The sequence below is a fragment of the Malaya genurostris genome, chromosome 1 (assembly GCF_030247185.1).
Source record: "Malaya genurostris strain Urasoe2022 chromosome 1, Malgen_1.1, whole genome shotgun sequence".
NCBI classification, from domain to species: Eukaryota; Metazoa; Arthropoda; class Insecta; order Diptera; family Culicidae; genus Malaya; species Malaya genurostris.
In genome coordinates this window covers 37,702,596-37,716,198 of record NC_080570.1, presented here as the reverse complement: position 1 = coordinate 37,716,198, position 13,603 = coordinate 37,702,596, and the positions used below count along the sequence as shown (strand labels likewise).

Genomic DNA, 13,603 nt, shown 5'->3' with positions numbered 1-13,603 from the left:
TAGAATCTAATGTGACCCAGGCACTAATAGGTAAAAATACTGACAGGCGAAAGAATGTCGTCGTCGTTGTTGTTGTTGTTGTTGTTGTTGTTGTTGTTGTTGTTGTTGTTAATGAGAGTCTAAGAAATGGAAATTTTGCTCCATTTTCTATATGAAAGCATGGAATCGAGCCCGTATTGTCTGGAATCAACGAGACAATGGAAACTGACCATTCAGTCGATATGATAGACAACAGTGAAGGCGAACTCCCGGACTGAGCGAACTGAGACTGGGACTGACACTTGCGACAGCACCCACCTACACACACACTCGCACACCAAAGACCACCTGAGAGGCGGAAGATATGCTCTACTCAAGAAGGTTTTTTTTTCTTCTGATTCTCCACCACAAAAAAAGCAACAATAGGCGCCGTTATTATGTTACATTCCTCATAAGAGAGACAGAGAGAAAGACATATTTAAATGTGGTAGCAAGAAAGTGAAATATTCCAGGCTGATAAGCATTCAACATTGCATACTTGCATATCTGGAAGAAACGAAACAAACGGTATTTCAATGTGTGTCATTCAATCTACTTGTACACAACAGTATTATTCGACGCCTACCACCATTAAAACTTCTAATGAAAAATTACAAAATCATGAAAGGATTTGCAAAATTTAATTATAATTGAATCACATAAAGAGAGCTTTTCCTGCAAAGTGAATTAGAAAAATCCTTTCTAATCCACCTAGTGGTGTGATGATGATGATGCCTGTCTCATATTACTTATATTTTCAAAAATATCACTAAAAGATTCTGTTAAATTTTTTTTTATGAACATGAACTTAGCGAGGCACCCATCACCGATCATAAAGCAAAATGTTGCTAATTAGTTACGGTAATTTTGAATTTGTTGCTCAATTTTTTTAAATTTTTTTTAGTACTTCGCTAAGTTCATATGAAGTTAGCGATGCCCCCCTCCCAAATATGCTTCAAAACAAATCGAAGCCCAGTGAATAATTTGTTGCTAATTAGTTACGATAATTTTGAATTTGCTGCTCAATTTATTTTTTTATTTTTTTTAGTACTTCGCAAAGTTTATATGAAGTTAGCGAAGGGCCCCTTCCAAATATGCTTCAAAACAAATTGAACCCTAGTGAATAATTTGTTGCTAATTAGTTACGATAATTTTGAATATGTTGCTCAATTTTTTTAAATTTTTTTAGTAAATAATTTGTTGCTAATTAGTTACGGTAATTTTGAATTTGTTGCTCATTTTTTTCAAATTGTTTTGAGTACTTCGCTAAGTTCATATGACGTTAGCGAAGCCTCTTTTCCCGAAGCCTAGTAAATAATTTGTTGCTAATTAGTTACGGTAATTTTGAGTACTTCGCTAAGTTCATATGAAGCTAACGAAGCCCCCCTCCCAAATAATATGCTTCAAAACAAATCGAAGCCCAGGGAATAATTTGTTGCTAATTAATTACGGTAATTTTTAATTTGCTGCTCAATTTTTTTTTGATTTTTTTTAGTACTCCGCTAAGTTCATATGAACTATTCTTCTCCCGCAAATAAAGTTTGTGCGCGTTTTTTAATGTCTTTGTGTGTGTGTATGTGTGTGTGTGTGTGTGTGTGTGTGTGTGTGTGTGTGTGTGTGTGTGTGTGTGTGTACGTGTGTGTGTACGTGTGTGTGTGTGGATGTGTCAAACAATCTCACTAGGTTTTCTCGGAGATGACTGAACCGATTTTGACAAACTTAGATTCAAAATGACAAACTTAGATGAAAGGTCTCGTGGTCCCATACGGAATTCCTGAATTTCAGCCGGATCCGACTTCCGGTTCCGGAGTTCTAGGATGAAGTGTGTTCAATATTGTACACCGTCACTTAAAATATTTTCGGATGCAACAAACATTTAAATCGTAATTTAGAGTGCGTACTAGTAGAGTTTTTGTGTCATGTTAGTTAGTGGCCGTACGAACCGACTTTGATCATACCGGTTCTTGGGTTCCTGTGCCGGAAGTGCATATAATAGTAAACCCACTTCGTTTTCTTAAGGATGACTTAGGCAATCAAAGCACTGTTTTATTCTGTATGTTATGCACAAACAATCTCTTGGTTTCTTTCAAAAATCGAAGAGAAAAATTTTGAACTGAATACCACAATATTATATGTACATGGAAAACGCATCATTACATCACTAGGTGGTAAAAAACAGGTTTTTCTGCTAATGGTAGCTTGACAGTCCAATCAGCAATACCAACTCAAAAATTAAAAAAAGGGGACTGGATAAACATTTATCTCATTTTTGTCGTAAGTTGATCGTAAATTTTATATTGGAAATAAGATTGAAAAAATTTAATCGCACATGTAAATCCACCTGATAGTCTCTCCTGACTAACGTAACTGCTTCCAAAATGATATCCGTTGAGTAGTCGATGATCATCATAAATTTATTTCGATATAATTTCCGTCCAGACTTGTGGTTTAAATGAACATTGATGACGTGAATTTCGTTTCCTTTTTTATCTCTTCTTACTCTCGTGGATTCCGTAATCAATTCATTAAACTCTTGTTCACCGAATTTCATATTTGGGAGGGTGGCTTAGCTAACTTCATATGAACTTAGCGTAGTACTCAAAAAAATTTAAAAAAAATGAGTAACAAATTCAAAATTATCGTAACTAATTAGCAACAAATTATTTACTAGGCTTCGATTTGTTTTGAAGCATATTGGGAAGGGGGGCTTCGCTAACTTCATATGAACTTATCGTAGTACTCAAAAAAATTTAAAAAAAAATGAGTAACAAATTCAAAATTATCGTAACTAATTAGCAACAAATTATTTACTAGGCTTCGATTTGTTTTGAAGCATATTTGGGAGGGGGGCTTCGCTAACTTCATATGAACTGAGCGAAGTACTAAAAAAATTGAAAAAAAATTGAGCAACAAATTCAAAATTACCGTAACTAATTAGCAACAAATTATTCACCTATTTGCGTTATCATCGGTGAGGGGTGCCTCGCTAAGTTCATGCTCATTTTTTTTCTCAATCTTGAATAAAATAAACTTTCTTTGGGTATGAACTAACATAACCTTTTCAATTTTTAAACTTACATTTTTTCACCTGAAAAATATAAATTTTTATGTGGCGACCCTGCACGCTACACGCAATTGAACAAAGCACGCTGCGAACGGAGCGAAGCCCGCACGTACCGTGGCGTAGTACGTTCGTTTTGCATCGTCATTTTGAATGGCGATTTGAATGTTTTGGCACTCATCGTCCTATAATTTCGGAACCGGAAGCCGGATCTGAATGAAATTGCACGCAGTATATTTCAAGACAATGAGAGCTTTAATTTGAAACATGATTCGTGAAAATCCGCTTAACCGTTGCTGAGACATCGAAGTGAGTTCCGTTTTTAGAGATTTTCTTCACTATTTTCAATGCTTTCGGAAGCAGAAACCGGGGACTGGTGGCCTTAAAGTAATTTTATTTATTCACTAACTAACAAGATCTACCAACTAGATGAATTTAGCAGTAAGTTTTATACAAATGTGCACCTCGTTTCGCCATCGCTTGTGGGGAAATACTCATGAACTTGAAAATTTTCACTATTCGCACTGTAGTATCGGAACCGGAAGTCGGATCTGGATCTGGATGGATTTCGGGGAGTTTTTAAAAAAATTTAAGACTTTTCATTTGCTTCTTAGTTTGTGAAAATCGGTTTAGAAATTTCCGAGAAAAATTGAGTGCGTTTCAATGTGGAACACATCTTTATTTCCTATATAGGGGTGCAAATCAGAAACTCAAGGAAAAATACGCGTAGAAATATGGTCAGGATTTAAACACTTACAGCTCAGTATGTTATATATCAATTGTTAATGTTCTTTCAGTATTTGATTGGAAATATTTCTAAGTTTCGATTTGAATGTATCAAGCCAGGTATTTTCAATTAGAAATGATTGAAATTTTAATTAGTAGCGAGCAGTGTCCTACTTTGTCTGCTAAAAACCTCCGGCATATAGGATTTCCCTGCCACAGACGACGGTTTTGAAGGAGTAAGCGATATATAGAGCATATGCTCTAATCATGTTTTCATGCAAGCTCGGATGAAATTCCATATTCGTTTCGCCTGAGAAATTGACAACTACCCAGGGTAAATGTTGAGTGCTTAAGATTAATTTCTAATTTATATAAGATGAACTCGATTGATAATGAGAAAAAGTTTATCGCTTCAACCGAAATCGCAGAATGGTAGAGAAACTTAACGCTATAAAAATAACTGCTTGCATACAAAACTTGAACACAATCTTGGTGAAGAGAAGCTTAAATACTGAAATCCGTATCGCAAGTATTTACAACGATATAATTGCATACATTTGGGATATTGGTGTAATTTCGTCGGCTATAAAACAAACAATGTTCGGTGTTGGTTCCTAATCAAGATAAATCTAGGCAGACTCTCGTGCAATTGCGGATTCAAACGTGTGAGGATTGATTGAACTGTTTGATTGAAGATCATTAGAAATTTTGGTTGCCTTGTTCCACATCAATGGCTCGAACAACCCCGTGGGGCTGATCCTTGCAGTTTTTTCCATAAATTTTCACATATTTCCTTGTAATTCCGGAGCCGAAAGTCGGATCTAAATGAAATTCAAGAAAATTGTATGAAGCCATAAGACCTTTCATTTGAACCTAAGTTTGTGAAAATCGGTTCAGCCATCTCTGAGAAAATGAGAAGACGTCGATGAATGTCCAGATTAATCAATTGCAGAAGCTCGGGGCAATCGATACGTGATTGTAATGAATCAGCAACCTACGAACAGATGGCAGATCCAGGTCAATAAGCTTACAACGATTTTTGTAACTAGGAAGATTAGTGGGATCCCTCCAAGGTAAGTTGCGCAGAGCGAATCTAACAAATTTACGCTGGATAGCTTCGAAGCGTGCAATGTCGATTTGTTAGTCAGGTGCCCAGACAACAGCTGCATATTCTAGCGTCGAACGGACAAGAGCACAATTAAATGCCTTACGACAGTATACATTAGTAAAGCTCTTGGTAACACGAAAGACGAAACCCAAGAGTCCAGCTTGGAATCAAGAATGATACCCAAATCTTTCACGGAAGATTCACGTTTCAGTACATTGTGCGAGATGCTATAGTCGTAGGTAATCAGCGAGCGTTCACGAGTAAACGACAAAACGGAACACTTCGAGGCATTCAAAACCATTCTATTATCCTGTCACCAGTTTGTGAATAAGTCTAACTGTGACTGCAAATATATAGTGTCTTCTTGACATTTAACTAAATAAAATAGCTTGAAGTCGTTTGCGAAGGATAGTTTGTTGCATTTTAATATGAAGTTGAGATCATTGAGGTAGAGTAAAAATATAAATGGACCTAAGTGACTGCCTTGAGGGACTCCAGAGTTGACAGCGAAAGGCACTGTAATAAAGTCTCCGATCTTCACAGACATTTCGCCACCAATTAGATACGACTCGAGCCAATTTAGCAACGATCCACTGAAATCAAGTCTATTGAGTTTTGCTACTGCTATTTGGTGGTTTATTTTGTCAAAGGCTGCAGAGAAATCGGTGTAGATTGCATCAACCTGTAGGCGCGCTTGTAGAGATCGAACTATAAAAGAAGTGTAGCAAAAATGTTGTTGCAAAAGGCCTTCGATGATAATTGTATGTTGCGAGCAAGTGTTTTTGATTGATACCAGTTGTTCAAAGAGGGTAGAGAACGCGTTGACGACGAATCACATCCAGGACGGCCATAGGCATCAACTGATGATAAACACGTCAATAAAATCAAGATGATAAACACGTCAATAAAATCAAGTAATTGGTGCTCGAGAATCGGCCTAAGAAAAACCACCGTATTCACCTGATTTAGCTCCGTGTGACTTCTGGCTATTCAACAAAATAAAACGAACGCTCCGGAGAATTGAAGACACCAATTGGCTTTAACGACTGCTTCAAGGATTGGAAAAAAAATGTTGACACAATTGTATTGTGACCGGGAAGGGGGATGTATTAGTTTGAGGGGGACGAAATATATTTGGAAGAATAAATAAAGAATTCTGAAATTATGAACAAAGTCTTATTATGTTTTGCACAAAGTAGTATTATCCAAAGTCTCAATCTCAAGTTTCCATCATCTTCATTCTCAATCCGAATTTTCAATTTTTACAGCAACCACATCTGTCTAGGTTTACTTGTAGCTATCGGTAGCTTTTAAAGCTTAATCTTTCAGTCATTTGATTTGATTGTAAACACCAGCTTTCCGAATTCCTGCAATGCTGTGAGATCCGACTTTTCAGCCAAGACATGGATTAGAGTAGGTTCCCAGAAAGCCATTTCGACGAGCGTGAAGGTCATTTTGTCGAATCATGCAACTGCATAGGTGTTTATTGTAGGGATTAAAATCAAATTGTAAAATATTTTTTCCAGAGCGGTTAATGGAATTAACTAAATCGTTTTTATACAAAATAAATTCTACTTCACTCAACTATATCACTGAATAGTGAAGAAACTTTTTATATAGTGGAATGTCAATGTCAAACCACTCCAGAGGATTTATATTCAATAGCTAAATAGAACCGTCCCTTGGAAAAAAGTATTATACGGGAACAAACAACACTCAAACGACCTCGATTCGGATGAAGTGCCCTTTCCTTCTAACGTGGGCTTTGGGCCACTTCAGCAGGAACCCACTACAAATGAACTTCTCCATCAAGAGCTGAGAGGTTTGTTATCTCATTTTGGCTCGATAAACCCATATCAGTAATTATTGATCGTGTTTCATCGATGGGTTTTTTCTTGCGTCAATTCAGTATACCTTTTTTTAGGTGTCTGGGCCTAATTTTTTCCGCCTTCCATCATCAAACGAGTCGTGATTAATATCAAAAATTGCTGTTTTTCAGTGTGAAAAATAATGATGATGATGTCACGTCGTATTATACTCAGTAGAGGAAAAATTTCGCGTCATTCTTCGGGAATACTTAAGTGGTTAGAACCGATTTTTGAATTGTGTCCGATATTTACAACTGTTCCGTATTTTTTGCCACCATTTATTTATCCACACCTGAAACTGAATTCTGGACATTCAGGAACTGGAAGAACTAAATTCCGACCAACTCTAAATCAAGAATTTAGTTCACGAATTTAGTTCCAGAGCCCAAGTTCCGAATTCCATTTCAGCATGCAGGTCGGAAAATTTTGATTCGGAGTTCAGATCTAACATTTTGTTCCAGAATCCTGAAACTGAATTACTGAATCAAAATTCTGCCAACGAATTCCGAACTTAAATTAAGGTACTAAATTCAGTTCCAAACTCTAGTGAAGTATCTAGTTCCTGAAATACAAGTTTCAGAATCTAGAATTTCAAATAATTTTCCATACATTATTCTGAAACTAAATTGTGAATATGAACTCAGAAAGTTCAAACCTTAAAGTAAGTTAACATAGTACAGTGAAGATGTGAACTCACAAAATAAGTTCATCTGCTTAGTTCAAGGATTGCCAAACAGTGTTTGGCCTTGTTGTGACCTTCAATAAAAATAACATTACTATGATCCACGTGAAATGCCTCGTACGTGCATTTGCGCTAACAACCTTACTAACAGTTTGTCATGTTTGAAAACCACCTTTGGTTTTAGACTTTTTACTTTTTCGACAAATAAATTCACAACGGAAAAAAATCGATCGAAAGTTTGTCCTATTGCAGTTCAAAGTTTAATTATCAAATCGTTCTACATAGATGCCAAACCAGTTCCTACCAAGCATTCAAGTACGTACGACTCCAGTATGGCCAACTAGCAAATTCTTCGTTCGTAGGTGATGCAAAGCCTACTTCTACCAGTTGCTAATCACACAAAAAGTTCGATTCTACCCGTACATAACAGAAATGTGAGCTTGATTCTCTCCGGTTCTGGTAGTGGCGGGTTTTGGCGGAATCGCGCGATTGCGGTTCGAAGCAGAGCAACACGGCAAACCGGTTCTGGGCTCGTGTTTTGCCACTTACAAAACACCACCTTCCCTTGGGTTTTCGTGACATGGTTTCTCCGGTTTGGCGGAATTCAGATCGTTGGATGGTGTGTGGGTTAAACAAATGAACGAAAATAAAAAATAGATCAACTGCTGTTCAATTTGGTTGTGACTTTCCGCAGTTAGGAGGGTTCACCCCGGGGCCTCGTATTCAATTGCAATGGCGTGCGTTGATTTTCGATGAATAAATTACAATCAAACCCGTCCAAAGACTCTCTATCATCAATCAAAATTGATTGTGCGAACGCCGCTCAACGCCTTCTCGTCCCTAGAACATATGCACATAATTGGAAGTAGCTTCTTTGAAACGTCAGCAAGCACTGTCACTAAACAAGTTGCTTAGATACGGGACTATCAATGAATAATATATGAGACATGCTTTTTATAGATTGTAAACACGGTCCCAAAACAGCCTACTGATTGACGACAAAGGAGAGAACAAAAAAAATCTACTGCGCATTCTGCATTCCTTCGCGTGCTGAAAGAGGCTTTTCAGCGGTACCTAAGTAACCTTGACACAACTTACGGGCTATTGTTTGTTTACATCAACCCACAGCTCTAATGGTGGTATACTATTTTCGATGCTGTCAATTACGTCGTTGACAAAACCACACCGTACCGGATCGGATCTTGTGCAAGAGGGAAACTTCAGACAACGTAAGCCATTTTGCCATCAAATACATTTACCAACATTGGCAATGGTTGCCGTGACGCGGAGATCCAACCAAGAACGGGTTATTTGTTTGTTTTGTTTTACGGTGACTTCCTTGTTGTGGTGGTGATGGTGGTGGTTGTACGTGTGTCCCCGCTAGTGGATATTTCACCATTCTTCTTTCTCTTTCTCACTGGAACAAAATTGTACCCCTAGCCAAGTCCGATTGGGCCCGCGTTTGACATAACATCTCTCCATCACCACCCATGGTGATCTGCGACGATCACATTGGACGGCAATTTCCTGAAGCTAGTAGTCTAACCAGCACTTCTCATTACGTTGCATTTTAATTTTTTATTTCAACCATTTCTATGAAAGAAGGTATTATGTGCAGTGTCGAAACTTGTAAGCATTCAAACGAACGCTTTGCATCTCAAATTACATCATCATTAGGCAGGAGTCAATGACGAACTTATGTGTCATATACATGGGTTGCAACATACTGAAAAATTGGATAACGATTGCATAAAGGTAGTTTGGTGCACGGTGTTTTTTTTAATTGTAACTATCCGTTCCGATAGCAGGCCGGTATGCAACCGAATTCGTTTCGTTGCCATTTTCGAGTGCTACAAACTAAACGCTAAAGTGCTACAAACTAAAAACGCTAATCTACAAACATCTACAACCAAAGTCACTTGAAATCCTTCTATACGGAATTTGGACATATTTCTTCTTCTTCTTCTTCTGTTCGAACGTCCAACGATGGACATTTTTTCAAACGGTATGAGTGGTTGGTAATGACTATCTTGGGACAAAATCGCACTCTAATTAAAAATTGCGTTTTCTGTAGATTTTGAATTTTTAAAATCGTTTTTATTTTTTCAGTGTAGCATTCGATACTTTCCGCCATTTTGAGCAACAAGAATATTCTGTGAAATCTCCTCACAAAAAACTAAAATCAAACTGTTTGGGAAGAACATATCCTAAGTATTTTTTCGTGCTATTTTAAGTAGTTTTTCTAGCAGTTTCAAATTAGCGGTTCAAGTTGAACTGTTTAAGTTTGCAATAAGCAGTTCAATTTGAGCTGCTCTGCACTGACGAGTCTAAGACGAAACGTAAAGAAAAGTTTCAAATAGTTTTTTGAGTAATTCAAGCAGTTTTGATCAGTTCTTCGAGTTGGTTTTCGAGCATTTTTTTAAAAGTAGTTTTGGAGTAGTTTTTAGTAGCTTTCGAGCAGTTTCGAATAGATTTTTGAGTGGTTATTTTTTCAACATTTCTTCGTTTTTTTATGAGTAATTTTTCGAGTAGTTTTAAATAGTTTTTTTCCAGGAATTTGAGGCAGTTTCGAAAGATGCTTCGAGTGATTTTTCGAATAGTTTTCTAGCAGTTTGAAGTTGTTTTTAGAGCAATTTCAAGTAGCTTTTCAAGTAGTTTCACGTAGATGTTTGAACAGTTTCAAGTAGTTCTTTAAGTTTTTCACGCATTTTTTCAAGTTATTTTTTAGCAGTTTGGAGTATTTTTTCGACAGAAATTTTCGAGCAGCAGTTTTCAAGCAAGTTTTAGAGCAATTTCAAAAAATTTTTCGATTAGTTTTTCTAGAGTAGTTTTCGAGCACTTTCAAGTAGTTTTCAAGCAGTGTCGACCAATTCTTCGAGATGTTTATCGAGCAGTTTTGAGTAATTTACCTAACTTCCTTATGTATCTTTTTTGATTAATTTTTTCGAGTAATTTTTCGACCAATTTCAAACGGATTTCTAGCAATTCTTAAAGTTTCCCGAGCATTCCTTCGAGTGATTTTTGAGTTGATTTTTTGGGCAGTTTCGAGTAGTTTTTAGAGCAGTTTCAATTAGTTTTTAAAACAATTTCAAGCAGTCTAGAACAATTCTTCAAGTTAGTTTAAAGTGTACTTTTTCATGCAATTTAGTAGACTTTTGAGTAGTTTTGAGTACTTATTTCGGTTTTTTCTTCGTGTGGTTTGCAGTTTCAAGTAGTTTTTAGATGAGTTGCAAGTAGTTTTTTTTAGCAGAATCAAACAGTTTCGAGCAGTTGAAGTTGTTTTTCGAATATGTCTTAGAGTTATATTCAAATAGTTTTCGAGCAGTTTCAAGTAGATTTTTGAGCAGTTTTCAAGTCGTGTCAAATAGAACTACTACGCTAAAAACTACAAGTTACAAGTTTTCAAGCATTTCTTCGAGCTGTTTTTCAGTAGTTTCGAGTTTTTTTTCGATCAGTTTCAAAAGGATTTTTGAGCAGTTTTTCAGATTGCTTCGAGTAGTTTTTCAAGCAGTTTCGAATTATTATTAAATGATTTTTGGAGTAGTTTCAAGTAGTTTTTCGTTCAATTTTTCTAAATTTTTGGAACAATTTGAGTAGTTTCGAGCGCTTCAAAATTTGTTTCATTATCCAGCAGTTTCAAGTAGTTTTAGGCGAGTTTCAAGTAGTTTTCGAGCAAATTTTTGAGCAATTATTTTTTGTAATTTTTCGAGTAGTTTTGAGTAGTTTTTCCAATAACTTTAGCAGTTTCGAGGGATTTTTCGAGTTTTCTACCAGTTTCAAGTAGTTTTTCGACTAGTTTTACGTTGACATTTGAGTAGGCTCAAGTAGTTCAAGTTTTCCAAGTTTCAAGTAGTTTTTCGATCAGTTTTTTTTTGTTTTTTTAATAGTTTATAGTACTTTTGAGTAGTTCGATCAGCTTCAAATAGATTTCTGAACGATTCTTAGTTTTTCGAACATTTTCCGAGTTATTTTGAGTTTGTGTTTGAGCAGTTTTAAGTAATTTTTCAAATAGTTTCAAGCATTCTCGAACAATTTGTCGAGTTAGTTTAAAGTTTTTTCATGCAATTTTAAGAAGGCTTTCGAGTAGTTTTTGAGCAATTTCAAGTCGTTTTTCGAACATTTCTTAGTTATTTTGATGTAGTTTTTGGAGCAGTTTCAAGTAGATTTTAGAGGAGTTTTGAATAGCTTTTCTAGTAGTTTCGAGTGGTTTTTCGACTCTATTTTTGAGCAGTTTCAAGTTTTTCGAATTAATTTTAAGCAGTTATTTTTTGAACGTTTCTTTGTTTCGAATTGTTTATAAGTAATTTTTCGAGTAGTTCTAAGTAGCTTTCCAAGTAGTTTCAAGTAGTTTTTCGACTAGTTTCTCGTAGATTTTTTAGCAGTAGTTCTTCAAGTTATTTTTTGATCGCATTTTTATGTAGTTTTGAAGAGATTTTCGACCATCTTCAAAAGGATTTTTGAACAGTTCAAAGTAATTTTTCAAGTTGTTTTCAAGAAGTTTCGATTTTTTCAAATCGTTACTAGAGTAGTATCAAATAGTTTTTCGATCAGTTTTTCTAGCAATACTTCGAGTAGTTTTTGAGCAGTTTAAAGTAAATTTTCAAACAATTTCAAGCAGTTTCGAGCAATTCTTCGAGATGTTTATCGAACATTTTTGAGTAGTTATTGATCAGTTTCAAGTAGTTCTTAGAGTTTTGCAAGCATTTTTTCGAGTTATTTCAAAATTGGTTTTTGAGCAAATTTGAGTAATTTTTAGAGCAGCTTCAAGTAGTTTTTCGAACAATTTTAAGTCTCCGAGTTAGTAAAGTTTAGTTTTTCAACAGTTTCAAATAGATTTTTGACAAGTTATTTTTTGAACATTTCATCAAATTGTTTATGAATTATTTTTTGAGTTTTTCCAGGAATTTTAAGCAGTTTCGAGAGATGTTTCGAACGATTGTTCGAATTGTTTTTTAGCAGGAGTTTCGAGTAGTTTATCAAGAATTTTTTAGCAGTTTTTCGTCTAGTTTCACGTAGATTTCAAAAAGTTTTTTAAATTACTCAAGCAATTCTTCGAATTATTTTTGAGTTGTTTTTCGAGCAGTTTCTAGTAGTTTTTCGATCAGTTTCAAAAGGATTTTGGAGCAGTTCCAAGTACTTTTTCGAGCAGTTTTTCAGTTTTTTTGTTAATTTCGCAGACGCTTCGAGCGATTTTCGAGTAGTTTTTCAGCAGTTTCAAGTAATTTGTTGAACAATTTCGAGCAGTTTCGAGGATTTCTTCGACAAATCTCTCGTAGATTTTTAAACAGTTTTTCAAGTTTTTTCAAGCATTTCTTCGAGTTATTTCCGAGTTGGTATCTGAGCAGTTTCGAGTAGTTTTTCAAGGATTTTTTAGCAGTTTTTCGTCGAGTTTCACGTAGACTTCAAACAGTTTTTTAAATTGCTCAAGCAATTCGTCTAATTATTTTTGAGTTGTTTCTAGTAGTTTTTCGATCAGTTTCAAAAGGATTTTGGAGCAGTTCCAAGTATTTTTTCGAGTAGTTTTTCAGCAGTTTCAACAAATCTCTCGTAGATTTTTAAACAGTTTTTCAGGTTTTTTCAAGTATTTCTTCGAAATATTTCCGAATTGGCATTTAAGAAGTTTCGAGTAGTTTTTCAAGAATTTTTTAGCAGTTATTCGTCTAGTTTCACCTAGATTTAAAAAAGTTTTTTAAATTGCTCAATTATTTTTGAGTTGTTTTTCGAACATTTTCTAGTAGTTTTTCGATCAGTTTCAAAATGATTTTGGAGCAGTTCCAAGTACTTTTTCGAGCAATTTTTCAGTTTTTTGTTAATTTAGCAGATGCTTCGAGCGATTTTTCGAGTAGGTTTTTAGCAGTTTCAAGTAGTTTATTGAACAATTTCGAGCAGTTCTTCGACAAATCTCTCGTAGATTTTTAAACAGTTTTTCAAGTTTTTTCAAGCATTTCTTCGAGTTATTTCCGAGTTGGTATTTGAGCAGTTTCGGGAAGTTTTTCAAGAATTTTTTAGCAGTTTTTCGTCGAGTTTCACGTAGACTTCAAGCAATTCGTCGAACTATTTTTGAGTAGTTTTTCGATCAGTTTCAAAAGGATTTTGGAGCAGTTCCAAGTACTTTTTCGAGTAGTTTTCCAGCAGTTTCA

The 13,603-nt window shown here is 35.5% G+C and overlaps 1 protein-coding gene across 2 annotated transcripts in view; it reads left to right on the top strand.

Annotated features, from left to right (window-relative positions):
* The window catches only part of LOC131437518 (plastin-1), an 82,867-nt gene that overhangs the window by 13,958 nt on the left and 55,306 nt on the right, over window positions 1–13,603 (top strand). The window lies entirely within an intron of this gene.